Source organism: Falco punctatus, assembly GCF_963210335.1.
Source record: "Falco punctatus genome assembly, chromosome: 4".
In the NCBI taxonomy this organism is placed as follows: Eukaryota; Metazoa; Chordata; class Aves; order Falconiformes; family Falconidae; genus Falco; species Falco punctatus.
Window position 1 is genome coordinate 3,344,047 of NC_137583.1, and position 22,425 is coordinate 3,366,471.

A 22,425-nucleotide genomic window follows, 5' to 3' on the forward strand; every position below is an offset into this window, starting at 1 on the left:
TGTACGGGCACCTTAGATGGTAAACAAGTAGATCCACTTTATAATGAACTAGTGCAGCAGTTTTGCCTGGACTTAAACCACAAATTGAATTTTTTTCCCACCTAGAATGAGGAAAGCAAACATGCATTTCAAGAGGGACACTTCAAAAAAGGCTGATCCCCTGGATGGAGGGGATGTCTCTTTCAGTGACTGAAGGACACTGCTGCCTGGCCCAAATGTAAGTAGGGGCTTTAAAAAAAAATAAATTTTTTGTTTGGGCTGACCCACACTGGCACATATTTATCACATAAGGCCCGAGAGACGTTCCCCCAGTGGCTGTGCTGCTCCCTCTGGACTGGCAGAAGGCAAGGCCATTGCTCCCCTGCTTTTGGAGAATTTATCTTGCGCTTGGCACTGCGCAGACTGCAAGTTCACAGCTTCCACCACCTTGAGTGCAAGCAGAGATCACAATTTACGAAGGTATCTATAGAAGAGATTAAACTGGAGTCAGAAATACAGGTTCTGCTCTTCCACCATTCCTGTCAGTAACATAGGAATAACAGTGTTGTGCTAAATTACAGCATTTCTCTAAATATCTAAGAGGGAAAAAATCTGAAGTATTCCCATAGGGTGTTTTTGAAAAGTGCTGGATAAATGCAGTAAATGACAAGGCTGTGTGTCCTTTTCCAGAAAGCCTTATCGCAGCAGTTAGAAGGTTATTTAATTGAAGTGCTGATATTAATTCATTAGCCATAATTTGTTTGTGGCTCAAAGTTAGTATACTCCAGTAAAAAAATAAAATAGGATTTGTAAATTGAAATCCTGCTTAATGACTTAGTGTTTCTGAAATTAGGAAGATTGTTACTTGGAACCTGGGCTACTAACCTGGCTTCACCAAGTTAATGATTTGCCTGAAATGAAGTACGGAAGATTTTCTTCATAGTGTATATTCAGCACTCGTCTGTTTTGTGATCTGAATAATCTTCTGTCCGTCAGTCACCTACAGTACAGAAAGGAAAGCTGACCGGCAGCCTTTTGCAACCAGCTGGGTGAGATGGGATAGAAACAATATTCTTGCTTTCATCTGACAAGCCGTGTGATTGACAGTGAAAACTTGGCTCTGAAGCCTGAGCCGACGCTGTATGTGGGGCCAAGAAGCATGCAGGAGCTTTACAGAATCACTTATAACAGTTAAACCTTAGAATATTAGAATACCTTTCTTTTTCAATTTTTTCTTTTTTTTTTCTTTTTTTTTTTTTAAAGGGACCAGCCACACTTCTGAAAGGAATTATTACAAATCACTTACAGCCAAGTTCCTGCGTAGATGTACTGACTGTTGTGAAGGGTGTAGTTATACAGGGAATCGTGGATTTGGGTTTAAGGGTATTTAGAGCAATGGAATCAAGCATACATTAAATTTTTTACCTGCGTGATATAATCGAGTTACTCTATCAAAATTTCAAGCAAAACAAAACAGTGCGCTATAAGTAGCTATGGTTTTTGCATACCATATTTTGCAACATAAATATGCTGCTTGGAGACAGGCCTGTGAGAAGATGCAGGAGTATTTTGCTTCCAATCTAAGTGCTGCTGGTTTCCCTTTGCATATTTCCTTTATGAAGTACCAATTAGGATGTCAGCACATGGTTTTGCTCTTTGAACATAGAAAATATAACACTTAACACTGGGGATTCAAGATCTTAATTCAGGTCCCTGTTGTGTATAATTTGGAATACAGTCTCCGATGACATGATCACATTTGCTTGCTCTTGCTCTCTTGCACACTCTTATTTTCTTTTTTCTCTTCCCCTCCTCCAGAATGCCTCCACCTCACCGAGAGCACAGACAGCTTGGACAAGATGAGTCAGAGCTGTTCAGTAAACAGAGACTATTAAATTTCTCCTTCCTATGCTAAAAAAAGTTATATCACCTATGCCTAAACAGACATCTTTTTGAAATTGTAGAAGTGATTTTCGAGAGGATCTTAAGCCTGCTCTATTATAGCTTAATATGCTGTATGTTGCTGGAAAACACTGAGAGCTTAAAAAAAAAAAAAAAAAAGACTGCTTGGACAGACTGATAAAAACATCATAAAAATGGTGAGTCATACAGGCCATTAATTAAAAAAGCCCCAAGGGGATATCGTTAAGACACAATTGCCTTGTTATGGGCAGAAGAAAAATTGGGATAAAATTACTTCAAAAGGTAGTGGCTGAAGTAAGCGATGGTGAAAAGCAAAGGGCTGAATCCCACCTTTTTATGATCACAGGTGTTTTGATTTAATATAGCATGAAAATATCTGTTTAGCTTAGTCTAAATACTTATATGACACATTTATTTTTTAGAATGCTTGAGCCTCTTTGGCATTCTTTTACACTGGCATATGGAACGATAAATGTGCCACAGTTTCTCAATTCTGCCCTTTACATTCTAATTAAAGGAGAAACAACCCACTTATCTGACTGTTTTCCAGAAGGAGGGATGATGAAATTTATGATAGTTTGTGAGTTGGAACCTCCTCCCACTTCCCCTGCACAAGACCTTAGAGAACAGAATCTATTTCATAACTATCTGGTAGAGGTAGGAATCTTTTAATGAGAGAAGCTTGACATAAAAATATCACAGTTTACTGGCTATCCTGAGTCAGGGTAAACAATGAAAGATTTATTATGTTCTCTAGTAACAGTGGTATTTTGGATGAGCAAAAAAAATCAGCCTCTTTCTCTCATGGGCTAGTTTGACATGGGGATAGTCACTCTAATTGAAATTAATTTTCCTAGTTTGTTTCAGAATTTTATATGGAAAAAAATATTTTCGTATTCCTAAAAGAAATCCTTCATGTGTCACTTCAGTTTATCATTCAATCGCAGTGGGAGGCATCCCGGGTGTGCCTGTTCCAATGCTTTTTGGTAATTGTATTCATGAGACTAAGTGCCCCCAGTCTCCCCTCTGGGTGCTGCTTCTGTTTGTATGAACTTTATGCTTATGCAGGTACAGCAGAACACACGGAAGAAGCCTAAACTAGTGCTAAAAGATGCAGTGGCAGCACCAGCAGCAGCATAAGCAGCTCTAGCAAGCCGCATGGAATCCTGCGTGGTGAAAGCAGGGGAGAGGGGCTGGCACAAAGGGTTCCAAACCCAACCTCACGTGAAATGTTTTTCCCAACTGAAAGAGAACATGGGAACATTCACGTAAGTCATATAAAAACAATACTCTTTCAGATAACGACCTGTGATGATCATATAGCCAAAGACCAGGGGAAAAAGGATTTTTTGTAGCGTGAGCTGTGACAGGAGCACTGGCCGGAAAGGTTCTCTGGGCATCGCTGAGTCCAAGCTCCTGTGCAGAGCCAGGTTGCTGCTGGTCCTGGGTGGGGTCAGCCATGGCTTGGTGCACCTGGCCCAGGGACGGAGCACCGACCGTCTCTCTGGGCACCTGTTCCAGTGCAGCACCACCTCGGGAAGAGCTTTCTTTTAACGTCCAATATGAAGGCCCCAACCCTGAAGCTGTGGCTGCTGCCCCACTGCCCCTTGCTCTGCTGCCCCACAGATCTTGGCCAATGGTGTCTGAAATTGCCCTGCAGACAGTTGTAGGTTTGTATCAGATGGACCACAGCCTTCTGTTTGCCAGGTGGACCATAGTACTTCACAACTACCAACTGACCTATCTTCTATTAAGTCATCTAATTAAAAAAAAAAAAAAGTATTTTCACTTGTCTTCCATAGCAAACCACTTCCTTTCAGTTTTTAATACCACCGCTTCTCAGCCACATTGCAGAACTCTCTCAGAGTCCCATCTTTTATCATTGCTATTCCTGGTTGAAGAGCCCCCGGCCTCAGTCCTCCTCACATGAAAACTTTTCTGTGCTCTTTATTATTTTTTTCCTTCTGTTGGTCATTTCCAATCCCTCTGTGTTTTGGGGGGTGGGATGGTGGGAAGTCACCATTCCCCAGAGTATTCATCATGAATGTTACCAAGTAGCAGAACATCTAAACTAGTTTCTTCGCAATTCTTTTCCTGATGCTTTCCTACATTTTGAGTGCCCCTTCTTGTTCTTCTGTGCTCAGAGAACTATCAGAGTATCTTGTATATATTACCTGAGAGGCAACAGCTAATTTTAAAGGTGTAATTGGGTAAGCAAAGTAATTTTTCTTGACTATGCATTGCTTTGGACTTCGTGACATTGTGTCTTTCATTTCATCCTTGTCACTCGGTGAGATCCTTGAAGCCTGCTTTGGATTTTAGTGCACTGGAAAACTCGGTGGTTTTCACCCTTTCTCACAGCCACTTTGAGTGCCAAGCAGCACCAGTCACCCAGATGTGCTTGGTGACCTCAGCATTGATGCTCTTCCTTTGTGAAAACTGTCTACTTATTCCTGACTTTTTTTTATTTATTAAATGTATTGGTCCATGCAAACACTTTTCTTTTTGTTCTAGGAGAACTATTTTCATTAAGAGCCTTTGGTGATATGTCAGAGGTTTGAAAAAATCCCATTATAGTACACTTAAATAATTTTAATAAACACAATGACCGATTTCTTTAAAGAACTCTAGAAGATTTCACTTAGCTTTTCTCTAATGGCTGTATCTTCCCTGAGTAAATAAAAGGAGTGTGAGCATGTTTAAATTTAAACAACTGCATGAACACTTGTAGAAGTATTGCAACCGTATCTTTGTATCTCAAACAACTGTATTACTCAGGAGCTTTTTGCTTTAACTTACTAACATTTTCTGGGGGCTCTTCTGCTTTCCTGAAGATGTCTCCTCATCTGTTTTTGCAGGGATTTTTTTCCACTTGGTTTGGATCCAGTGTATCTAATAACATGCCTTAGATTAGCCTAAGAATATAGGGACTGCAGAGGATGAGCTAAATGGTTAAACTACAGTGACAGCTCTTCTTTTTTAAGAAAACCCAATTAATAAGTTAAGCTCCCAAAACAAGCTCAGAAAATATTACAGAAACTGACTGAAACTGAAAGCAGCAAAGTCTGTTTGAGATCTGATTAAATAGAAGCATTAAATTCTCTGGATATATCTATACACTCTAAATACATAATCTTACAGATGAGGTGGTGATTTCTCATAGATGCATCTGTTCTCTTTTGTTTTGGTTTTTTTTGTTGTAGCTGCTGGCTACTGCTTAGATAAGCTTTTACTATTGGAAGACAGATATTGTTACCTAATTTAGTTTGTCACTACAGAAGGATGGGATTTTTCACACAAAGAGCAATGAAAGGGCTTGTCACTGTGGAGAATTTTCTGATCTTTCTTCAAGTGAATTAAATGTTCCGAGCCCCACCCCCCCCCCCCCCAAAGGTACGGTCCTGCCATTTGTTGGAGGGACATTTGTGACGCAGGATGCCTGCTGCTGGAACCGTGAAAATGAAAATCCGGCTGTTTATTTACTCTCTGGAGAAAAGACCCAAACCCCTGACTTTAGTGGTGACACAAATACCCACCTAAAAAGGGCACCAGGAGCTACAAAAAGAAGTGGTTATTTCTAATTTTAACCTCTATATTTTTCTTCCAAAACCTGAGAGATCAATACCATCATTCCTATGGCAAACCCAGCATTTGCCTCATCATTTTAGGTCGTTGGAGCCTTGGAGGTAGGGCATTTTTTGCAAAGCACTGACTCCTATTTCTGATCAATTAGGATTGTCAAAGCGCTGCTGACCAATATGGAAAAATCCTATCATGGCCTTCAGCTTCAAGCATGATCCCTGATTTTATTTTTCTCCAAATACTTCTACTGTATGGTATCTAATATATCTGTTACAACAAGGGAGTTGTGAGGAAAGTTGATAACTTGTGGATGTGAAAGAAAGAACTCAGGCATTGGCAACCTATACATGGAAGAGAGCGAGAGCTTCTGTGCAGCGGGCGCTTCCCTCCAGCAGCTGTGAAAGTAGGACTGCACGTTCCAGTCAATAAAAACCCCATTCACTGAGTGTAGTCGTTATGCACAATTGCAATTACAGGATCTAACCATTTTTAATTTCAAGTGAATCTTTTTTTTCTTTTTCTTTTTTTTTTTTTTTTTAACTAGAAGGCAGGTTTGGATCAATTCCCTCTAAATTAGCAATCCCTGGTGGATTTGCCAGATGTAGACAGCAGAAACTTGGTTTATAAATAGGTGGCTCTTACAGTGCATCATCTCTGTAACGGAAAGGTTCCTAAATATATTATTTTTACTAGGTTTTGTTCTTACAGATCACTGTCTCCAAGTGGTATGCAGTGTGGGAAGGAAGGTGGTGATGTAACGTGACTCAGAACACGACTGATGGCAAAATATCCCAAAAGCATTGTCACTGGAGCCCTATAGATTGAGGATTTCTTCAGTGAAGTTTCCCAGCTTTTTCAGTAGAGCTGTGCTCTAGTCTTTAAGCTATTGCAAAAAAAAAAAAAAACCAAACCAAAACCAACAAAACCAAACCTAGTACACAGATCTATAAAAGAAGCTTACAGATGGAAACGCTGATAACTAAGGCTATTTTCATGGCAACAGGATGCCTTTGGAAAATAGGCAGGAAGGACAAAGCAGTGAGCTGGTGTGTTACATGGAACATGGAGAGGCTTTTAAGTATAAGATGCACCAAACCTTCCAGCTAACCTGCTTTTCCCACAGGTTCGAGTAAGCCTCCTTTGCTCCTACCTGCCAATCGTCCCCCAGCAAAGTTATACCCCAGCTGTTCAAGTGCCCCAGGTTCTTTACATTGCTGCTGTTGTGTAATCATTCATCTCTTAATTGTTTTAAAATTCAGGCTCTGTTACTTTCTTTGAATACCAGCAATCTCATGATAGAGTTTGATTCCACTTTACGAAGATGCGGAACTTGCCCATGCTTTATCAGAGGTTGAAAGAGGTGGCCTCATCTGAAGGTTCAGCTAGCTACGAGCTTGGCTCTCTCCCATAGCAGCTACGCAGTACTCGTGTGTAGGTGCAGCCTGTTCTTTTCAACAGATAACTTGAACAAGAAAATTATTGGTGACTGCTTTGAGAGAAAACAGCAGCGTGAAATAAAAAAATTAAGTCTGTTTTTGTCACAGATGTACTTTCTGCTACCTTCCGTACGTGGTAATTGCTTTAAAAAAAAACACCCAAATTTAAAAAAAGTTCCAAAGTGAACATAGAGCTGAACTACAGAGAACAATTCTATTAAGCTGAAAAACATCCAATTTTTTCTTCATCCAGGAGAAGAAAGTATAGGCTAGGTAAATGGGAAGAAGCAACCCTGAGCTGGGAGCAGCGTGTCCTGCCTCCAGTGACACTGCTGACGCAGCTCGACGCATCTTTATTGACAAGCATCTGCTGCCCCCATCTCCTCGAGACCAGCGAGCTCTGGGGTGGTGGGGTCAGCTTGCCCTAGCAATGTTCTGTTACTTCGTTGGTTGCAACAGGCTTTCTGACAGGATACAGCATCACTGGGAGATGAGGTTTGGGTTTAGCTGTTTCTGAGGCTTTGGCTTTGCTTTGGGGAGGAGTAGGATTCTTCTGCTTTTTAGTGTAAAACAGAATCAGCAGTTCCTACAGTTTCTATGTTTTGCTTGTATTGCTTCGTTTTTTGTTTTGTTTTGTTTTGTTTTTTTTTGTTTGTTTTTGTTTTTTGTTTTTTTACACATAACTGGTGGTTGTGTTGGATTTCTTCCATTGAAAAAGGTAAACAGAATCGATTTTTCCCTAGTGCACATTTATCTTCAGTAAAACATTTATACATTCTTGAATTTGTGTTAATAATAAAAATTTTCAGACATATTCTATAGATCTGTTCAAAGGTTGGTATGTAATTTCCATTAGGAAACTCTAAGAGGAGTTAATGGCTGACTGAATTTTGTTCATTTTTTAAACTAAATGATTAGAGACATAGATATAGATACAGCTATGTAAGAGTCAGAACTCATCACTGGAAAAACCCGAAACTGATACAAAAGTATATGGATTTGGGTTGGATGCCAATTTTTCTCAACCCAACCCCCCTGTTTGTTAGACTGAGGAGTTTCTCCAAAATAGAAGGAAGATAAATGTGAAGTGTATTTATGTAAAGGACCTGCCTGTCCATCTTCCCCCACCACGCGCTCCTGTCCTGCGGTTCCTCTCCACTGGTTCCTGTTCCCGTGGCGGCACTGTGACTGTGCTTGCCTAAAGCCTGAATTTCCAGTACGAACCCTTGTTTTGCTGGGAAACCTGTAGTGCAGGTGGCTGCATCCCACCACCCAGCAGCCCCTGAGCTCCGCAGCTGCTCACCAGCGCTGTTCACGTAGCCGGTGCCCAGCTCCAGGGCTGTTGGGTGGGGAGAACCTTCCCTCAGGCAGGCAGAACAACCAGCTTAACCTTCCCAGGAATCGCTGCCTTGGTTCTGTGTGCACGGCATCTGCACATGCACGTGCTGCAGTGTAATTTTTTTTTTTCTCAGACATACCAGGTTTATTGTTGCTGCAGTGTGTTGGGTCTACATATACCCGTGTGTTTCTTCTCGGGAAATCACAAAGATCTGTGACAGCCCTTGCCAGGTGAATTGGATCTCATTATAGATCTTTATTCTTATAAATACTATCTTTCTGGTCTTGCTGTGATTTTTTTATTTTTTTTTTTTTGTCTAAGGTATTGAATAATGAGGGTTTCAAGCCAAGCACAGTTTGCTGCTTTCCCCTGTCTGACCATCTATTCTGCACAGCTTGTCGTTAAAGCTGTGCTCAACCAGGGCAGTTAAAAACTGTTTCTCTCTTGTAATCACAGATCCAGACCGAATTCCAAGATTGCGCTTTGAGATTCCCATGCAAAACCGCTTCGATGCAAAATGAGTAGTGGTGGCTCCGTGCTGCTCGCTTCAATAAGAGCTGGGTCTGTCTCTTGAGTTTCGTTGCATCTTACCGCATGCCTGGCTTTTGTGAAATGATAAGGGTATCAGGAAGTTGTTGATAAAAAATAATTTATTTCTCCTTTAAATAAAAATACCAGCAGCCTTTATTTTTAGTAAGATCCAGCTTTTTCTTGAAAAATGGACTTTTCTGTTCAAAACTGGTTTTGTTTAAAGCTGTATTAGCTATTCAGGTTTTTTGTTGTTTGTTTTTATTTACGTCATGGGGTTTTGTAACCAGCTACGTGTAGTAAGTTTTGTAACTAAAAAAAATATCATAGCTTGTCCTGATAGGATGACCTGTGTTACACAATTTAGATATTTATTTTAAAAAGAAAACACATACTTTTTCTATCTAATAGGAAATTTTGGATAGGTTGTGTAGGACACTGATCTCATTAATATGAATAGAATGAAACTGAAGGAATAAGAAGCCTGAGAAACAGAATTGTACCATCCCATTTTTATCAAGAGATCAGTGAATATTCCTGGTATGATGTGTCTTAACTAACGCTAGTTATTTAAGGCTTTTGGATACAAATTGCCGTATCCTTAGTAGGCTTTCATGAATGAGTGAGAAAACCAAGTATCTTTCTTCTCGTGGATTTACTTGCTACCTGTTGCCTTGCCTATGGCTGTGTTGACAAATACTTGCTAAGCAGCCTGCGCTCACTTAAATTTTATCTGAGTTTTGAATCCTCAGTCAAACCAGGGAATGTGTCCTCTCTCCCCCTTTGGATAGTTTGTTTCTGCTACATTTCTAACACTGACTTCTGCAGAAACTCAGCAGGATATAAGTAACAATCAAGTTTGCTTTCTCCTTCAAACTTGTTGACATCCATTAAGTCATCTTTTGACATGATGAAAGGAAATGATAATGCTTACTATTTTTATAAATCCCTTTCTGAGCACTGCTGGTCATTAGTGACATCGTGTCAGGGTAGGTGGTAGAGAGATGCATAGCTCTGGCAAAGTGCAGAAGCATTTTCCAGAACAAACTACGTATTTCTGTTAGAATTTTGCTGGGGAAAGTGTTGTACACAAACTCCTGGTATCACCATTGTTTTACCAGCTCTCGTAGACCAGGTGCTGTGTTAATTTGGCTGGCATGCAGTCTGGCACCTTGATGACAGTCCTGCAACTATGGGATGGTTAACTAAACCAAAAAAAAGTGTCCTCTAGCTGATGATATACCAGAAGACTGTGGAGACAGAGGCATTGTGTGTACAGTCTCATTTACTGCCTGGTTTACAGATCAGTAATTAGGTGTGAGAAGTCCTAGTGCGTGTGGGGCATATGAACAACTTAAAGGGTTTCCCTGTCATGTTTTCATATTGGTTTGTCTGGTGTCCCACAGAATAGAATTGCCTTTGTTCTCTGAAGGGATGGGGTGGCTCTGGTTTGTAAGTGTGTGTGGCTGCAGAGCATGTGGTCTGCGCTGTGTGTCTGTGCTGCAGCCTGCCACGCGTGTTTGTGTAACCTTCAGAAGCCCTGTCAAGTTGGGCTGAGATTGGCCAACAGTCCCAAAGCTGAAAGGGGAAAAGGAGGCGTACGAATACATACACCGTATGATGGCACAAGCTTCACTTCTGGGAAGCTGGATTGAAAATATTTGCATTTAATGTTGACTCGACAGAATTCTTGCACGCTTTTGTAAATGCCTCCTTATTAATAACTTCTAGCTCCTGGTATAGTATGATATAGCATCCGTGGGTTTTGTCACCATCTTAAAAGCCCATTAATTTCTAATTCAGGAGTGCACGTTCAGGTACTTTCCCACAGGAAAAGGCTTTGAGTTGGGGTCAGAGGTATTAAAAATTACTGATTTGCTTCTATCCTATCATTTCTTGGGTACAGAAGGCCAGTCTAAAACCACAACTGCTGCTGCAGTGATTAGGGTCAGTGGGAATTTTCTCTTTGCTGAGTTGGTGAGAGTTCCATCAGCAGCCTGCAAGGTGGAGGTACTGCAGTGTACTGGGTGTTAAACTCAAAAGACGAAGACGAAAGAATGCCTGAAATAATTGTGTGTGCATAGTCTGAAGAGTAGGGTGAGCGGCTTGAAATCCATTCAGGATTTAGAGTCATGTGGGCAACACGGTGTCTGCAGAGGGAAGGGATGCTTCTGAACATCCAGCACCCAAACATCTGTATCTTTGTCTCTAATAACAGTCTGCCATATATAAAAGGTGTACTTAAGTTAAGCAGCTCTTCCAAAGGTTGTACAAAATTAGCAGGTGCTTTTTGAGTGGTATTTTATGGGGGTTATTGTGGCTGGTTTGGGATTTTTTTTTTTTTTTTGAGAAGTTCAGCTGAAGAAGTCCTGAAAATTCCAAGTAAATGGTTCAGACCTCAGATGGATCTTTTCAGATAATATGGTCATATTAAACAAAAATGGGAAGTGACCCTCATTTTAAGAACCCTCCCCCCCCTCAAATCAGTCTGTTGGGAAAATTTTTAGGTATAAAATTCATAATAATGCCAATAAAAAATTATCTTTTATTTCTACATAAGCAGGACTAGAAAGCTACCTGTCACTTTTCTGGTATTTTTTTTTTTAAATATAAAAAGAGCTGAGAGTTATGTGAAGAGGTGAAATTATTTATTATACCAGCTGATAAAGGTTGATGGAGGTAGCTCAAAAAGTAAAGGCTTCCACACCTGTATGCTAACATGTTTTTGTTTTACTTATCCTGCCTATCTTCATCAGTTACAATTTCTAGAAAGATTTGTAGATTAATCTCCCTCATTGCCATCAGGGACACATTTTTGCTGTTTTACACAGTCCTTCACAAAGTATGTGGTTTAGTTAGCAATCAGTAACAGCAATAAAAGTAAAACTGTAAAATGGTTTCTGTTAAGTAATGGTTTACGTCCCACTTCTTCAAATATAAAGTATGAATAAAATCCTTCTGAAAGATTCATTACTAAATGTGTCATTCCAGTCATTTTTCCCCAATTTTCACTGGCAGCAAGAGCTACAAATCATGATCTAAGGACTTAACCTGCTGAATGTAATAAACTGCCAGACAATTCCGAACTGTAAGGAATAATGCTTTTAAAAGGAAAAGTCAAAACATTTCCCTTAGTTTTTTAGAAAACATGCAAAATATTTTGCCAAATATGTTTTTTTCTTCAGCTTTTTTTTATTCTTCTATTATCTGCTGTTTTAAAGTCTCCCTGTCTCCTGTGGGATGTCTGTAGCCTCTGAATTTATCTTTTTTGTTGATTGCACATGACAGTTTGTCAAGTTTTAGTTGATGTTCTGCACTGTGCTGTGATTCCTTGTTTGTCTTGAGTGTTGCTTAGACATAAACATAGACTATTAATTCCATGACCAGAATTCATGAACAGTTGCCTCAGGCCTTGATGGCAGTTCCCGAAAAGAGTTTGTAACAGGGGGGCTTGGCTACCTGGGCGTACAATGTAGAATTCTGGTTTTATCGCTTCTAATTTTCCACTATGTGAAAATAAGCAGAAAAATAACATATCACAGTTTGATGGTATAAGGTAGTTTCAAGTGTATTATAGTGCCAATATGCACTAGGTCCTAATATTTACTAAGAAACTGCTTTATTCTTCCTTACCTTCCTTACCACATACCACAGTATGTCTTGATTTTTTTTCTACAGGGGTGTTTAAGTATAGTTCCACACAGAGCTATGCTTGCATTATCACAAAAGTGTAAGAAAACAGAAAGTGAAGATAAAAGTGATTCAGCAAGCTATAGCTTGAAAAGGATGAGATGTTTGTCAGCAGAGCAAGCCTCGCAGAAGAATGCTGATTAACAACTACACGATGCCCTCACCAGTTTTTTTTTTCAGTTCTGCCTCTTACTTGGGAGGCCACAGTGATTCATGTAGAAATTAGCATTGTTCTGTATTAGCATTAGTTTTTAGGAACACTTAATTTCTTGAAGTAATTTATCTAAGCATTGATATATTGCATTTTTGTGGGTAATTGTGACAATATTACTGAACATGGTGCTTATGGAATCTGTAATGCAGAGAGGATAAAACTGAAATCTATCAACACTTAGGTCCTCTTTCTTTTAGACAGTTTCTTGCAACGTATTTATACAATATTTGTATGGCTGCATCCCACAGTGCATGGAGAACCCCATCCAAGCCCAAGCAGACCTTAGCCCAGTGCCAGCTGCAGTCTCCTCTTTGGTGGGGACTGTGGCAAGCGTACAACCTTCTTGCCCCGGTGATGGTTGTATACTTGGGTTTCAAGGACAAAGCAAATACAAGTCTATCTTTAGAGCAGAGAGACAATTTTTCAGCTAAAAGCATTGTTTGCAAAATGGTCTATAAGTTTAGAGACGGTTTTGAATGCTACTTCTGTAGCATTTGATTTTAATAATCTACTAATTTACTGTGAATCAGTGGGAGATGCTTTCTGCAGTTAAGGCATTTGTGGTCACGGATCAGGTTAACAGAATTTTCCAGATCAGTTAAAAATTGAAAGGCATTTAATTGATAATTTCTTAGAGAGGCAAGGAAATCTTGTTATTGAGGACTGCCTGGAATTCCGCATGTCCATTGAATAATGACTGTGCCCTTGGAAAATTCATTTGCTGCTTATACTTTGGCTTTCCATTTGTAAAGGGAAATACTGACTCCATTCTCTACCTCTTAATCATCTGATTGCAAGTCAGGACCTAAATTTCCATTTTGGACCGTGCCCAGTACAGAATATTCAGTACCAGCTGAAGCCACTACATCCAGTACAAGCAATCAATTTCAAAAGACTTGTTTATTCAACTGGCAGTCTCTGCGAGGGGAGGCAGCAGCCAGCCTTTTTGCAGTTCTCACTAGGAACAGACGTATCGATATTGACCTGGAGACTCTTTCATTTGCTGTGTTTGAACAATGCACTGAAACTGTAAATGCTGTCAGGCTTGCAGCGATGGGGATAGCCAACAGCATATTGCATTAATTTGGGCTTCATTATTGTTCAACCACAAGTTACAGGTGTCCAGAAACATTCCGGAGGAGTTTTTGCGGCTGTTTGTCTTAGAGACATCTGTTGATAGATAATTTAAATCTGCTCATTTGGTTGTATGTTTTATGCGAGTTCGGTTTTAAGAGTTTTTATTAAAATAAAGTAAACCCAAAAGTGTTTCTGCCAGTAATACACTTCTTTTTTTTCTCTCTTCTGTTTTTTTTTGTGGGGTTTTTCCATTGCTTTCAGGCTTTTCTAGAAGCCTAGCTTAGTCCTGTTCTGCACAGTAGATGTTCTGAGATTGCCCATGTTATGTGGTTTTAAATCTTGGCATTACAGAATCACTTGTATTTCACTAATTTTTATCATGTGAAGTATTTTTATCAACCTATGTATCTCTTCCTTATCAGGCCTTTGGTGTGTTTTTTACTGAGTTATGAGGAAACATTTAGGTTTTAGAGAGATACTCTGAATTTACATGGGAGGATGAAAGGAACAGCTTTAATGTACTTAGTCAAATAAGTATTTTTCTCTGTAAGGTTGTCAGCATATATGAGGAACTTGTAGAAACAGAAAAGCTGGATTATTGAGGCTAATCAGTCTGAAATGCTTACCTTGTGGTTTTCATAATGAATTCCCTTTTATTTTAGGTGTTTGGATGACCAATAGGATTGATATAGAGCAAGTAAAACATACCGGGCATAATTCCTTTTTACAAAAAATCCCCTTACACATCACTATCTTATTTTTTACAATTATTTAAATCTCCCACTTTGAGAGCAGAAAGAATTCCAGTAAAAGGGTTGTTACAAACATCATTACCTTCTACTCTGAGTATGAAGTGCAACTCTTCCATGTTTTCCTGAGTAGTGTAAACACGTATCAGTATTACCAGACACAGTTGGAGGCATGCTGTACTGTGTGTGACGTGGTTGTGGATGAGGTTGAGAGAGCAAATAAACTGTGCATGACAGAGGTTACTCATGCTGTTTAGTACAGATAATGGAGGGTGGTTAAATATATTTTACTGCCTTCCTGACTGAACTATTGATAACAGAGCAGAACAATGAGGGATATACTTGCTTTGACAGAAATGTTTGGCTGAATAAATCTTGATTACTGGTAATACATAAAATGGAATCTATCGTCTAGTTTTGTAGCACTGCCAGCAATGCTTAAGATTATTCTGTATCTTGAACTCTAGTCCTATCATTGTTTAGCGTTTCCTGCAGTGATAGGGTGCTTTTCTTCTCCCAGCCCTGAGATGCAGGATGATGGGGTGATAAGCACTGTGGAAAAAAATGAATGTAGTAGCACTCATCAGAAAGTAGTTTCATACACGGCTATTGCAATCAAATATATGAATAACTTCTGGACATAACTTACTTTGTTTTTTCACCTTCAGAGTGCACGGTGCCAGCTACCAAGGTGCCAGCATTGTTACTAGTTATGATTTCACAGATTTATTTCTGTGTTAAATCTAGATGTTACTAGATTTATTTCACAGGCTAAACTCCAGATATTTTGGTGCTTTTTCCCGTTGTGAGCAGAAGTGCACCTGTACGTGCTCCCTACCGCTGTGAAACGGCCCTTACCTGCCAGATCTGGGCCTCCTCTTCTTTATGAAACCTGCCGTGACTCAGTCTTTCTAGTTCCGTACAGAACAATATTCTGCTAGATCATCTTTTACTAATGAATGTGAGAAATGTTCCAAATAATAAACGGAAGCTGTGATTCTTCAAATGTAATGCTAAACTGACAGGTATGGAATGGAAATGGGCAGTGGCCACAGCGTGCCTAGCAGAAGAAACAGAAGAGCAGCAGTGAGCTCTTTGCTTTATGCAGTGTGTACCAAAGTCAAATTGCCTTTGGCTTAGAGAAAATGAAAGTACCATTATTAGCTTTCAGGAGAATGCTAGAACAGTATGCGTGCTGTTCCTTTTGAGAGTATTTGCTTCCCATCTGACACACACATTAAGAACTAAGAGTAAATATTCAGATATCTTGACTGTCTTGCCTTCTTTATTATGCTGTGCTCGGTTTTCATCCTGGGAAGCCATATGTGAAAGGCTTGCAGAATTAGCCAGATAGAACAACATGTTTTTTTTTCCTACAAACTAAATAGTAATCACTCCTTAAAACATAGATCGACCGGAAGTGTGATTCTTGTGTGCTTAGCCTTTGATAACACCGATACTATGCAGCATTAATTTCTAGTACTTGTAGCTATTGTTTTTATAGTTAGGCAAATATGTGTGCCTTTGAGGTTCATCTAACCCTTTCAGAATAGGTTAAAATTAGAAGTTGCTGGTAGAGAGCTCATATGTTAAACCCAAAAAACCTAAACTGCTTTTGGATTTGCTATCCTTTCACTGCCAGCACCAAGATGCCAATTTCTTACTTTGCTCTTTTACCAACCCAAATCCCGTATCTGTTAATAATGCTATATTCAATGTGCTGAAGTAAAATATGCAATTTAATTTCCCTCAATAAATACAGAGCAGGTTGTGAAGCAGTACAAAGGAAATGTGGCAAATAATGTGCCACAGATTAGCAAACTCACCGCCTAAGCAGAGGTGTTTCCTAGCCAAATCGTTTCACTTGGGATAATCCAGCATCACCTGAGTTAGAAGTTCTTTTCTGTAGAATATTTGGCAAAAAAAATAAAATATATATCATATATTTCATCATGTCTGACACATTCTGTTTTAGAATAGTCCTACATGGGTAACAAAAAATATTTTGTAATAAAGATTTACTGACAGTCTTTCCTTAGCAATTCTTCAATGATTTGTGCTGCTCTGAGCTTTCCCGTGTCTGAACTTTCACTTTATTTGCTGTCACATAATCTTTCAAGATAAAAAAACCCTGCAAACCCACTCTAGTTTAGAAAGGATGCTTTTGTTTAATCTAGAGCAAACTGATTTATAATCAGCATATTTTAAAAACTGGAACAGAACTTCAATGTAAGGTAACTACTCTACTAGATGTGCTAGTCTTTCACTCGATACTGCTGTGGCATTTTGTTGATAACATGCTAATTTGTTGAGATTTCACTAATGATCTGAAGAAGTCATGAAGTCAATTTTAGAGAAGAATATAATAGAATAGAAAACCATGGTGTTTGTGTTTTACAGGTTTCACTTGTTATCCCTCCTAAAATTAGTCAGGACTTTACTTCATTTTTATGTTACTTTATTTTACTTTACTTGTAGCTGAATAAAATGTGTCTTATACAGGAGTATTGGAATTCTTGGAAGAAAACTGTATCTACTGAAAGCTGACACCCTCTTGAATTTTGTGCCATTGTTCAGGCTGTACACAGATTCAACTTTGAATATGCAATATCTCCAAAGTCAGTACTGTAATGACTAGTGGTCACATGGTAAAGCAGAATTCCCTTCCCTTCTTGTTATTAAAATCTAAAGATTCTACTTGAATGAAAATAGTTTCCTTGATGTGTTTCTGGTACTCCTTCAGGACCATGTTGGACATACCAGAACAACCTTTCCTGGTATCATTTAACTCTTGGTTTTGTCTTTAAAGTCGGGAATTTTAAAGAGATGATGCTGAACATGAAAGTAAGCTAAGCAGTGAATGAGATTACACTACAATAGCTTTACATCACAGCTTTTATGTTGATCTAGAGCTATACTGATACCTGGCAGAAAGAATACCAAGCCTCCAGATCTGTTCATTGGTCCTTGTTCTTTGCTTCCCTCAAAGCTCACACACATTTAATTCCCTGTATTTAATGATACGAGATAAACCAAGTTTTTTTATGTTGTTTTGTGTACAGAACTTCTAAATTGGTAATTAAGCAGCCATTCAATTTGCAGTGAGTGGTTTGTCTTACTAGAAAAGACGAAGCGAGGAAAAACTCGTTTTGCTAATGACACTGTCTCAGTGCTCGTCTTTTTGTTGTTGTTTTGTTCCATTATTTTTCTTAATAGGCAATGATGGGACTGAAAGAAAGTTGCTCCTGATGTGCAGGATGAGGGATTGGGATGAGGCGCACCTAGCTGCGTTTTAATCTCTCTTGTGTTTGCAGAAGAGACCAAAGTATTTTCTGAGGTTCCATAGTCTTTTTATTGCTAGCATATTTTGCTGTAGCATTTACATCTAGAGCATTTTCAGACCATCTGGAGGAAAGCTGTGTGCAGAAGTGAAAACTGAAACAAACTCTAAGTTCTTTATGTAAATTTATTCAGTGAGCCCCTCCTATCAGTAAGGCAGGTTTTTCTCGGGATGGATGTAACACTGCCACTTATGTAACAATGCAATGAGTTTTCTCTTGTAAAATAGAAAGTCGGGTAACTAAGCAACAAAAATCATTCTTGCCCTGAACAAAATTGCTTTCCGATAGTTAGGATACTAACAAAAGTACTTTCAAGAATTAAAGGGTGAAGGTTTCAATGTGAATCAGAACATTTTAGCCTTCTCATTCTCATTATGTTATTTCAGTAATGACCAAAATGTTTTTAAATCCTTTTTTCTTTTGTAGAGAGAAGCTATGGTCTAGCTGTGTACCCTGACCCACACGACTTCCAACAAAATGCTGTTGTCTTTACCAGGATCCTGCCTCTACATGTGTTGATCGGGATACAGGATCAAGGTACTTTTTGTTTGAGTAGATTTTTTGTCCCACTAATTCAGATTTTAGTGATAACATATGCTAGAATTTAAAAGCTTAACATGAAGTTTTAACACAGGGTTTGCTGATGCCTCAACTGGACTGTAAACTGCTTAAGCCAGTGATCACCGCTGTGCCTCCCCAGGCGCACAGTGCTGTACGTGGGGGCTGGGGGCTGCGCTCCGACCTTCCTGCCCGCTGCATTCACTGCGGAGGGGAATCCAGCTTCTGGTGACCCAGAGCCTTTGTACATCCCATTTCAGTCCCTGGATATGAGTGTGAGGAGGGTTTAAGTGTTGGCTTTACCTGGGTATCTCTGTGACCAGGCAGGCTCCAAGTCTGCAGAGTGGTGACAGCGGTGCTCTGCTGGTTGGGATATTGCGTTCAGGCTTCAGGAGCTACCTGGAAAAAATTTTCATGCCACTAATGATGGTATGTCTCATGTAAGGAACACAGAAGATGAGGGACGCAGCCCCATCCCACCCCAGGCCACTGCAAAGCCTCCATAGCTCTAGGTGTCGCACGGCACTGCTGTAGGTCAGCGGTGCCTCGTTCCTCCCTTCCTGCTCCGCTTCCGGGAGCCGAGGTGGGCCTAGCACCAACCTCCTCTCCAGGCTGGAGCTGGGGTCATCTCCAGGCAGGGGCTTGTAATGAGCCAAGAGCTCCTGTAAGGCTTGATGTGATTATCCACACACAGAACACAGTTATGGCATAGCAAGGCTTAGCTGGAAAATAGCATATTGGGAGACACAAACATAATTATGCTTTCTTACACAAAACATCATTATATTTTTTTACATAACAAAGCATAATGTATATGGTAAAGGAATTCAGTTTAAAGATACCACTGGGGAAAAAAAGTGAGAGTTTTGTGGTCAAATTTTGAACCACAGGCTTTTTAGGGACCAAGAATGGTCAAAAGGAATTTATCAGCTATGGAGGATAAAAATTTTTTGGACTTACTTCAATGCAGACTTTTCAAGTGAAGTTTTATGTTCTTTTGATTTCTGATCATGTACTTTGTAGGAAAAAGTTACAGAATTGTGTTTTACAGGTGTTGTGGGAATAAGCTTAAGGGGATGGATGAAAATCAAAAGAAGATGAAGGAAGTGCTACTTTTCAGGTTTGGACCTATTTAGTTTGACTGCAAGATAGATTTAAGGTCAAAGCCCTAAAACTCCCTGTTTTTAATACCACTTGCTTGTGGCATTGTTAGTGAAAGTGGGAGACAGTACACGGTGTACTGACTCAAAAGCCATATATGTAGTAGAGCTTCTACCTCGTAGTATTTGGAAGATTTTTGTACAACGTATGTTGTGTAATATGGTGGCAATTAGGGTTAACACTATAGAGGTGGGAGAAAGCTTTGTCAAGTGCCACCTCCTTGGAGAAGGTAGATGAGCAGAGCGCTTTCTGAGGCAACGCGGTGGGGGATACAGACGCCTGGTCTGCATAGGAACGAAGACTAGCATGGTCACAAAAGGCAACGGCAGGCTGAATGGAAAGTCGGCAAGCCCACGATGAATGCTGACGTAGCCTTTGTTTTCTCTGGGGATTAGGAGTATGGATGCAACGTTTGGCGATGTGTTGGTTCCTTTGCTTCAGAATGCACACTTCCAGGTGTGGGTTCTTTACCAGTGTCACAGGCTGAGAAATGTGATGTTGCAATAGAGTTGTACACTAATATTGAAAGGAGAGGGTAAAGAAGCTGAGTATTTTGGCATGGAGGGAAGGTCGTCACTAAGTAGACACTAGTTGTTCTGGAAATTAGTACTGAAGAAACTAAATGTTAAGAATGGAAGAAAGCATGATAAAAAGCCCTAACCAAAAGGAGAGGATGTGCTTAACAAAGCCTAGCCTGGCAAATAGCTGAATAAAGAGAAGGGATCTGAAATAAAACACTGCATAGAGCAACTGGAGGCAGAGGTAACAATAGCATGGAACCAGAGTAACCAGAGTTGTTCACATTCCACAGTATCTGGGGGACTGGGACAGAGAAGTTGAAGAATAAATGACAAATGAGGAAGATCCTAAATGCCGGGAACAGGAGAAGGTCTACTGCAGTAACAAGTGAATGATGAGCAGTGTACAGCAACCGGAGGGAAAAGTGTTTTGTGTTTAGTATGCATGCATGATTGGATTAAAATAACCTTGAAGTTAGAGTAAAGAAATAGGATTTGCAGGAAAAGCTGTACAGAGGAGGAGATCCTAAGCAAACTGTGTTATTTGCTGTGTTGTGCTGCACTGACTAATGTCAATGGCAGGAGGGAGCAAGGGTGAAGTGCTCAGCCCAGAAAAGAAACCGGTGCCTGGCACACTGTTAGCAGTGTCCGAGAGCAGAGGATGGGAGAAGGGTGATGGATGATGGAAGGTCAGCTGGATATAGGAGAGAGATTAACTCTCTTAGTCCACTCTCTCTCATTGAATCTAATAGTTTTGTGATTTATAGCTTCCTTCTACGGATGTTTTGTTTCAATTTGCTTTTTATATGTCACGTGGCATGCTGGTCTGTTCTGAATCAAAGTACTTTCACTGTATCCTTTTATTTGATAAGAACTGCAGAATCTCACTGTGTTAAGGCAATTCAAAATCTTGGGAGAGATAATAAGAAACTGAATTTGACCCATTAGGATGATATCAAATAGTTAAGTTTAGCTGTGTTACTACATCAATAATCTACTGAATTTGTAGTACACTGTGTTTTAAAATTAACGTCTCTATCAGTTTTGAATGAGTCCATGCAAAGCCATTAGATGTTATTAAAGTACAATTTCCCAGACTACCAGGAAGACAACAAAATGAAAATCCAGAGCATAATCATGCTTTAACCTCTGGTGCCGCAGTGAAAAGGCTATCGGTTTCTCCTCCCAGGGATGCTGTATTGCTCAATACTTGAAGCACTAGGTGATTTGGGTAGACTTGTTATGCAATTACAAAAGTATGAATTCAATAAAGTTCCAAGGGCAACGTTAAAGATGGTTTTTTTCTAAATTTCTCTTTTATCGTCCTTTCACCATACTGTGACTGCTCTATGCTGATTTCCCCAGTTAAGCTCTGTTTTTCTGTGCTGTGCAACTGAAAGACTACTCAAGTTACTGAGACTAACTGAAAAACATTATTTCTAGTAGCTTGACATCAATTTATAGTTCTCAAATTTAAGAGAATTTTAGAAAGGAAAGGCACTGATATTTGCCCTATGGCAAACCCTCCATATTTCTTTTAAATCTCATAAATTCATTTTATAGAGATGTGAGGGAAGAATAGATGAGGACCTTTATCATGGTGCTCAAGTATTTTCCCTTTTCCCCTCTGAAATAAAGTATTTTTGAGGGCTTTCAGTCGCAGAGAGATCATTCAGGCAGTTTGTTGTTGAAGAGTAAACTTCATTACTTTAAAATGTAGCATTTGGTATAGTTATTCTGAAACTTTTGTGATTGTATGTTTTACAAGCTCAGTGGAGACTTCAGTTTTTAATATCCTTTATTTATTTTTTAACTTGTCTTTAAAAGGTCTCAAATACTTTTTAACTATTCTCAAAATAATCTCAGCTAACTGCTAAAACCGCTTGTGGGATTTATCAGCCTGGCCTCGCATTCTACCATCACGCAAACAGCCCTCCTAGATACGGGTTGATGTTGGGCTCCCCTGAGGTTATTTGAGAAAGGCGTATGCCGCAGGTTAGTATGTAAAATAACTCTTAGGTATTCTCGCCTGGGAACCCACACCTCTCCACGCTTCCCGTTGTTTTTATGGCAGCAACCTGGCCACCAGTGACAGAACAGCCCTTCCAAACAAACCACCCTGTGTCGCATCTGTCTGGGTGCCCGAGCTGGCTGGGGAGGGCACCCTGCAGCGCCATGGGCTGGCCCCTGCTTCCCTGCCGGCCTCCAGCCCCCTTGCTTTGTTCAAGGACCAAAGGAATAACAGCTAAGTCATCCAGGTTCAGAAAACATGGGGGTGTTGCCCAGCTTTTCTGCTACATATCAAATAACCAGATGTTCGCGTGTCCTTC

At 39.8% G+C, this 22,425-nt stretch overlaps 1 long non-coding RNA gene across 1 annotated transcript in view; it reads left to right on the plus strand.

The window, feature by feature from the left end:
• Positions 1 to 22,425, plus strand: part of LOC308063357 — a 53,533-nt gene that overhangs the window by 11,250 nt on the left and 19,858 nt on the right. The window contains exon 2 of the long non-coding RNA XR_013927931.1: positions 106 to 22,425. This exon is cut by the window's right edge and continues 19,858 nt beyond it. This is a non-coding gene — a long non-coding RNA (uncharacterized lncRNA). The remainder of the gene's footprint in view (positions 1 to 105) is intronic.